This window comes from Galeopterus variegatus, unplaced genomic scaffold (genome assembly GCF_000696425.1).
Source record: "Galeopterus variegatus unplaced genomic scaffold, G_variegatus-3.0.2 Scaffold3852, whole genome shotgun sequence".
Classification (NCBI taxonomy): domain Eukaryota; kingdom Metazoa; phylum Chordata; class Mammalia; order Dermoptera; family Cynocephalidae; genus Galeopterus; species Galeopterus variegatus.
Genome location: NW_007729963.1, coordinates 976 through 9,919, shown reverse-complemented (window position 1 = coordinate 9,919; position 8,944 = coordinate 976). Strand labels below are relative to the sequence as shown.

At 42.8% G+C, this 8,944-nt stretch overlaps 1 long non-coding RNA gene across 1 annotated transcript; it reads right to left on the bottom strand.

Moving 5' to 3' along the window:
- Nucleotides 1–2,816: 2,816 nt before the first annotated feature.
- Nucleotides 2,817–6,618, bottom strand: LOC103601723. The gene is made up of 3 exons (XR_551471.1): nucleotides 6,201–6,618; nucleotides 5,618–5,698; nucleotides 2,817–4,193 (listed from the first exon to the last, which is right to left on the bottom strand). It is a non-coding gene; the product is annotated as an uncharacterized LOC103601723 (long non-coding RNA).
- Between the last annotated feature and the right edge of the window lie 2,326 nt (nucleotides 6,619–8,944).

The window sequence follows — 8,944 nt, the reverse complement described above, 5'->3', positions numbered from 1 at the left end:
CTGGAATTAGACAATGGTGAAGGTTGCATCTTTATAAATATACTAAAAACCACTGCAATATGCATTTTTATTTTTATTTTTATTTTTATTTATTTATTTATTTATTTTTTAAAAGATGACCAGTAAGGGGATCTTAACCCTTGACTTGGTGTTGTCAGCACCACACTCTCCCAAGTCAGCTAACCGGCCATCCCTATATAGGGATCCAAACCCATGGCCTTGGTGTTATCGGCACCACATTCTCCCAAGTGAGCCACAGGCCGGCCCTGCAATATGCATTTTTAAATAGGTGAGTTTTATGTGGTGAGCATTATATCGCAATGAAAATTATTTTTAAAGTGGACAAAAGACTTGAATAGGCACTTCACAAGTAATAATATTCGTATGATCAATAAACATATAAAAAGGTGCTCAACAGCATTAGTCATCAAAGAAATGCAAATTAACAACCACATTGTGATACCACTACTTACCCACTGGAATACCTAAAATTAAAAAAACTGCAATGCTGGACAAGGATGTGGAGAACTGGAAGCGTCTTTCCTTGCAGGTGGGAGTATAAATTGGTACAATCACTTTGGAAAACTGGTTGTTGGTAGGACTGTATGTATATTCTGTGACCCAGCAGTTCTGCACCTGGATATATGCTCAACAGAAATGAATGCTTATTGCCTCAAAAAACAAAACAAAACCACGAATGACAATGTCATAGCTTCATTCATAATTACCCCAAACTGGGAAAACCCAAATGTTCACCAAGAGTAGACTAGATAAATTGTGATATGTTTATACAATAAAAAAGAATAAACTGTTGATAAACACACAATAATGTGGATGTATCTCACAGACTTACTATAAAATGTTCAGTGTCAAAAACCTTTTTATGGGTCGGCCCGGTGGCGCACTGGATAGTGCGCCGCTTGGGAAGCGCGGCGGCGCTCCCGTCCGAGGGTTCGGATCCCACATACAGACCGGCTCCCGCTCACTGGCTGAGCGAGGCGCGGGAGCAACACCGAGGCTTGCGATCCCGTTGCCGGTCCCAGTCCGGTACGGGGGCAACACTGAGGGTTGCGATCCGGTGCCGGACATGGAAAAAAGACAAAAAAAAAAAACCTTTTTATTCCATAAACTGCACTGTGAAGCTTACGTCGTCATGTAAAGTATCACCCGCATCAACTTTTTGAAAAGGAAATGCCAATACACAAAATACCAGATGGAAAGGGGAGGGTCGTCCCGGTGGCGCACTGGATAGTGCGCCGCTTGGGAAGCGCGGCGGCGCTCCCGTCCGAGGGTTCGGATCCCACATACAGACCGGCTCCCGCTCACTGGCTGAGCGAGGCGCGGGAGCAACACCGAGGCTTGCGATCCCGTTGCCGGTCCCAGTCCGGTACGGGGGCAACACTGAGGGTTGCGATCCGGTGCCGGACATGGAAAAAAGACAAAAAAAAAAAACCTTTTTATTCCATAAACTGCACTGTGAAGCTTACGTCGTCATGTAAAGTATCACCCGCATCAACTTTTAAAACTCATTAAATTGTTTTAAAGATGCCTAAGTTTTTTCCTGATGCCAATACTAATATATTTAGAAAACAAAATGCCTTTTTATTATTTCAAAATAAATTAACATGAATTGTAGAAAAATTAGAATACACAGATTAACAGCAGCAAAAAACCCTCACTCGTGCTCCCACCTCACAGAAAGACCCGTTAACACCTCGGATGTACACATTGGACACTTTTCTGAGCATTTAAGAAAGCCCAAGTATTCTGATTAAATGTTAACACAAACGTACCTTCCACAGAGGGAACACTTGGAGCGGAGGAGCAGAAAGGCAAGAAGTTGGAGCTGCAGGTGTGAACAGCTCACAGCTCACATCTAAGCTCCTTATCTGGGCATTACAGCTCAGCCTGCTTGGTGCCTCCCCACCGGCAGGGCAACCATTTGCATCACCCACTCACCCCTGGAGGCTTCTGCTCATCCATGCTGCCAGGTCCTCTCATAATCCCCATGGACCACTTCTTGGGCCCAGTTCTCCACCTTTTGCAGGAGGTAGAGTTTGGCAGGTTTGAGCTCTGTGAATCCAGACCTACTCCACTGAGCAAAACTAACACTCACCCATGATTCCATGTTATCAGCACCTCTCAATTTTGGCCACCCTTCCCATCTTCTGCTTTGTAGAACCGATCGAGACTGTGAGGTGAGCGCCTCCCTCTCCCCCCTTCTCCATGCATAAACTCCACAGCCTACACAGGCCTCCTTGTCCCCAAATAAAATTACTCTTTCCTACGGCACCCTCCCCTGCCCCAATCCCTGCCACCTCCGGTAGGACTTTGCTCCTTCAGTTCTCTCCCTTCTCACCAGCATGAAGATGAGTGCGAGGACGATTGTGATGTGGTACCCGCCTCCAGGAGCTCACAGGCCCACAGGGGAAATGGGCAACGTTGCTCCCAGCCCGGGGTAAGTGCTGTAAAGTAGGCGTGAACCCTGAGTTATGGGAGCTAAAAGGAAGAGTGATGTGCTTCCTGGTGTGGGGAAGGTCTGGAAAGGGCACTGAGGCCATGACTGAGGATCAGAAACCTAGCCAACTCTCGGCCAAGTAGCCCTCATTCCGATGCAGTCTGGGAGCCCCATGGAGACACAGCCTAGGCAGCACTTAAGACATCTTTACTTCCTCTCTAAACATTTTTACATATTTTTAATGAGATATTATGAATCAGTAAAGATTCTAGCATCTGTAAGTACAACCCTTAAGAAAGGCATAAAACGTGTGCACTTAAGAGACATGTAATCTGGCAATGAAAAGAATCTGACCCAATTCATTCAAGGTAATTTATTGATAGAAGTATTACAAAGTTCTGCTTTTCATTTTTTCTTATACAATGTATTGAAATAAACTGAACACAATCATAATATGAAAAGACGTTATTGCATAGTAGTGGGGTGATGTTGCTTCATAATCATGTATTATTCCCACTCCCAAGACATATGTCTGTATTCTAGAACCAAAGCTATTGCCTGTGACTGTCAGAAGCAGGAGGGGGCTGGTGTTCTGGGGGTGGTGCAGAAAAGTGAGGGGTCCTCAGGCCATAGGCTAGGAGTGCTCATCAAATGACATTTTTGCTACGAAAGGAAGAAACAAGGAGGTTTGGGGGGACAAGGAATAGCCAGTTCCATAAAAACTTAGAAAATACAGACTTCTCAAAATACAGACTTCTCAATTAAAAAATAAATATATTGGAATGTGGATTAAATAGAGAAAATCATTTGGGTTGCCTTTTAAAACTTAGTAATAAAAGATATTAAACAATGAAAAATTATGGTGAATATGTTGGCAGATAAAATTTAAAGAAATGTTCTTTCAGAAGAAAAAATGATAAATGGCATGGCAATTAAGCTTTAATAATATAGTAGTTTTAAATAGATATATACATAAACATACTTCATGATTCATTTCAGTTTGAATATTCTCTTAAAAATTAGAGGGGTCTGAAATAAGAAATTTTTTTTTTTATGCAGGGGCACTTTTAGTAAAAAGAATCAATGAACCAACACCCTCCCCACTCCGAAGCAGGCATGGGGCAAGACGACCTCGTGGCAGGCCCTGGTGGCCAAACGGCATTATTTTCTGGAAGACTCAGCCCTGGAACCCACTTGTGGCTTCATCAGTGTACCTGGGCTTCACATGAACCTTAGAGAACTTGGGAGCCGCTGTATCCCCAGATCTCACTCCCTCTGAGTGGAGCCCTGTCACAAGATAGAATAGACTAAGAGGCCCCTGGAAGAAAACGTAAGCCTTCCACAGATTCCAAATAAAAGCCAGCTGGGACTGCAAAGCTAAACAGGGCCTTTCCAACGACAGCTGGTGTGTGTTAATTCTTACCAAATTACAGTGGCAGCACCATCTCCGTAAGAGAGGATGTGGCCCAGTTGGGAGAACTCTGTTTTCTTCCTTAAATCACATTCCAAGCATTTCCAGTTCCAATTAATAAACCACATTCATGTAGGTTTTGAGGAAAAAGTGCATTGACTTTTCCTCCTGCTATAATCTATTGAGAAAGCCTAGCTTAAAACTGCTGGGGATCTGGATCATTTCCAGAGCATGCGGAGAGGGGGTAAAAGGAAACGTGACTTGAAAGAGATATTTGGTATCCAACATCAGCTGTGATGAATCCTCCCGGTTATTTAGGAGAGCCTGAAATTAGAACCAAATGAAAAATGAATAATGAAACCAGTGCATTCTGCTTTTCTGCTACCTGGAAGTCAAGAGTAAGGAAAACACAACAACTCCATCTCTGGTGAAGAACGACTTTCAAAATCATGTGAGCTGACACATGTACAAGGGCTTTTAACAGCACAGTTCCAAGGTGAAATAGTCTATCCAGGGCTTCCAGATCAGCTCTAATGAACACTTACTTGCTCTGTTTCACTTCACAAGTTAATTTCCCACAGGATGGACTGTTGTAAATCTGTTTTCTATTCTTATCTATTCTCATGACATAATTCTAAGCCCAAACATGACTAGATTTCAAGTATTACATTTTTACTGAACCCATCTTTCATCCTCATTCAGTGGTTTATAAACTTTTTTGGTCTCAGAACCCCTTTAAATTATTTAAGACTCCAAAGAGCTTTTGTGTATATGGGTATAACTATTGATATTTACCATATTAGTAATTAAAAACATTTAAAAAATATCCATTCAGGGCCGGCCCGGTGGCGCACTGGATAGTGCACCGCTTGGGAAGCGCAGCGGCGCTCCCGCCCGAGGGTTCGGATCCCACATACAGACCGGTTCCCGCTCACTGGCTGAGCGAGGCGCGGGAGCAACACCGAGGGTTGCAATCCTGTTGCCGGTCCCCGGTCCGGTACAGGGGCAACACTGAGGGTTGCAATCCGGTGCCGGACACGAAAAAAGACAAAAGACAAAAAAAAAAAAAAAATATATATATATATATATATATATCCATTCATTAAAATGATTATCCCAATACATGCTAAATATCATTTTCCAATACAAAACAAATTTAGTGAGAAGTGGTAGTGTTTTATATTTTTGTAAATCTCTTTAATGTCTGACTCAATGAAAGACATATAATATATCAAATCTGCCTCTGCTTCCAATCTGTTGTGATGTGTTATTTTAGTTGAAGTATGTATATAAAATCCTGCCTCACACAGATATATACTCGGAAAAAGGAAGACTTTGCAGAACCCCGAAAAGGGTCTCAACGACTCCTGGGATCCTTGAACGAAACTTTGAGATTTGCTGCCCTAGTTCATTAGGGGAGACACTTTAGGGATTATATAAGGAGAATGGACACATGGGTCTTCCTGTTCCATTCAGCCTCTGTCCACCTGCATATTACTCCAGAATGGATAAGAAACAAGACATGCTGATGTGAGTCATGGTTTTGGTGTTTTTATTCCCTTCCCACCAGGACTAAATGGATTCTGAAACCTGGGAGAATTTGACAGGGAAAAATTCCTGCTGCCTTTGAGCTGGGTGCTTTTCATTTGTGCACTGAGTAATGTACTTTAATGCTGGGTTTCTATAATGTTAATTAAATATCAATACTTATGTGGTAAAATTAAAAGGCGCATCCTTAAGGATCTCACCTGTACTTTGCGAACAAAGGATGGAGTCACTCTTTTCTCGAAGTCATCTATAGGTGTGTATGAATTAAGGATCTTTATGATCTGCAAACATAACATGGTGTCAGACCATGGAAAAGAACAATTCTGTCCATGAAATAATGGTTCCAGTGGTTTGGGAACCGTTGGTAAACACAGGTAATTCTTTTATACTGTAATTTCGCTTAGGAACTATGTTTTATCTATTTATAAGAAAAGAGAAAACAAGGGAAGAAGAACATAGAAGGAAGCAAGGACAAATCACATAGTTAGACAACAGTCAGAGAACTCGCCCATTCCAGACTCCCCACCTCTCATTTGCCCACCCTACTCACACAAACATCTGTGAGTTTAGCGGGCAGGAAACGCATCATTTACATTTTTGTGTTTTTCAGACTGAGGGTTTGTATATAATAAATACCTATTAGATACACGGATGGGATAAGTATGCTCCCCAGAGACCACAGACAGTCAGATGTGCCCGCAGCTGGCTAAGCCAGGAAGGGCAATGCCAAGCATACTGATCTGTCAGCAAAGATCCAGGGAGACAGCAAGCAAGCCTGGTCACCTGCACAGCAGACAGGGAGGTGCAGCATTCATAGATCTCCTTGGCATCACTGTCTGTGGTCTTCTTGACCTGAAGCAACCAGGCTGCCTGAGAGAGGGGTTCCAAAGTTTCCTTGGCTAAGCTATTTTGTAAATTCTTATCTTTAAGCCATTCTTCTAAGTAGCTGATGTTGCACCTGAAGTGAAAACCAGAGGAGAAAACACTTTAGGGAAGAGTGCCAAATCCCCCAGCGTGTCCCAAGAGGATACCGGAGTTTGCTGAGAACCTTAGGACCATGGTGCAGCAGTTTCTCATTTGTAACATGAAGGGCTTGGGCCAGATGATCAGCTCTCATGATCCATGGTTCTAAGGATCATAGTGGTCTAGGGTGAGGGGCTATAATAACAGCTATGTACTTGGTGGAAAATCTGAGCAAAGAATAGCGATTGCAGTAATTTACAAAGTAGAGTTTTGAAAATTTATTAAAGGAAAAAAAGTGACACTTGAAGAGAAGACTTACATAGGTATAAAAAATCGATTTCTTTTCCTGAATTGGCAAAGATTTTTCAATTGGTAGAAGGCTTTCTTTCAGTAGACTGGGGTTTTTAATTTTTGTTCTTGTCACTAATTATCATAGGTTTATGGGTTAAGAGGCGTGGAATTTTTAGCCCCACCAATCCACTGCATGAACTTGGGAAGTTAATCAACTTCTTTGCATACAATGAAAGAGTTGAGAACCCTCACATATTGCTAGTGGGAATGTAAAACGGTACAGCTGCTGTAGAAAACAGTTTGGTAGTTTTTCAAAATTAAACATAGAGTTACCATGTGACTCAGCAATTCCACTCCTCAATATATACTCAAGAGAACTGGGGGCCGGCCCGGTGGCGCACTGCTATAGTGCGCCGCTTGGGAAGCGCGGCGGCGCTCCCGCCAAGGGTTCGGATCCCACATACAGACCGGTTCCCGCTCACTGGCTGAGCGAGGCGCGGGAGCAACACCAAGGGCTGCGATCCCGTTGCTGGTCCCGGTCCGGTACGGGGGCGACACTGAGGGTTGCGATCCGTTGCCGGACACGGAAAAAGACAAAAAAAAAAAAAAAAAAGAGAGAACTGAAAACATGTCCACACAAAAACTTGTAACAAATGTTCACAGCAGCATTATTTCTAATAGTCCCCAAAGTGAAAACAACCCAAATACCTATCAGGTAAACAAACTGTGGTATATCTATACAATGGGATATTGTCCAGCAATAAAAAGGAATGAGGTGCTGATATCTATTATATGGATGAACCTCTAAAACATTATGCTAAGTGAAAGAAGCCATTTGCAAAAAACAACATATTTTATGATTCCATTTATTTTAAAAATGTACAGAATAAGCAAATTTATGGAGAAAGAAAATATATTAGTGGTTGCCTAGGCTTGGTGTATGGAGTTGGGGGTGGGGTGGGATGTGGGTGGGGAATGAGATTGGCTGCTAATGAGTATAAGATTTCTTTTTTGGAGTGATAGAAATGCTCTAAAATTACATTATGGTGATGATTTCACACCTGCAAATATTCATGGGTGAACTTCATGGTATGTAAATTATATCTCAATGAAGCTGCTAAAAAAGAATTGTGTGGAACTAGGTGATCTCTAAAGTCAGTCCCAGCTCTCACCTTCCAGATTAGCAACTCCCCGTAGGGGACTCCTCCCTGGTTGTTAACACTGGGCAGTCATGCTGAATTAACGTATTCCATAGGGATGTAATGAGTGCAAGTAATCTCTCTTGCCCTAATCCCCCAACCCCCTTTTTTTTCCGCATTGTCACTTTTGTCCCACTAGTTTGAGTTCTTATTACTTTCGGTTTTTATTGCAATAGGTTCCTAATGGGCCTCCCATCTCACCTCTTCTAACCTACCCTATTCAGTCCTATCACAGTCCTCTCTAAACCAGAACTTCGACATGTTGATTCTCCCACTCACGAACGTGTGGTGGAGCTCCAGTTCTCGGTGAGATGGAGTGGGCACACTCCACTTTGTCTCAGCCACTGAATGCAGCTACAAACCTGGACAGAGTGCATGGGGCAGCTGAAAAGTAAACTGCAGTGGGTGTACTGGGGAAGATGACCAGAGAGAAGAGAACCTTCCTCCCCAAGTGGAGGAGTTGTGACTTGGGAGGATGCGGTGAAGCCTATTGCTTTTTTTCTCTCTCTGCCCACCCACCACTTGGCCCCATGATGGAGACAACTGTAGGAAATCCACTGCAGAGCAAGTTAAGTAAAGCTCCAGTTATGACTGAAGGACTGAAAAGGGGATACCCAGGGAACTAGAAAGTACCAGGGATATGGTGGAGAGAAGGGGGCTTGGGAATGCTTGGGAAAGTGGCTCCTTAAAGCAACTTATGAACCCGTGGGCTCACCCCTGAACCTGTGCATGGATCTGATCCTAAGCAGCACACATAGGATTTGTGAACTCAACTATGGGAAGGCCATTACCCCATTCCAGACTGGCCATTATGTGTTACACACAAGACAGAATCAAATCACACCACAAAGGCTTTGAAAACTGAACTGATATGGGAACCACATGCAAAGCGGTTGGTTAGAACTCGCAGTGTGAACCCAAGTGGGTTGCTGACCATAATTATAGAAATATCAACATTCTCCATAGGATTTAAAGACCCAGAGTCTTACAATACAATATTAAAAATAACCAGGATACAACAATTTAAAATTACTTGGCATATGAATAACCAGGAAAGTCTCAACTCTTATTAAA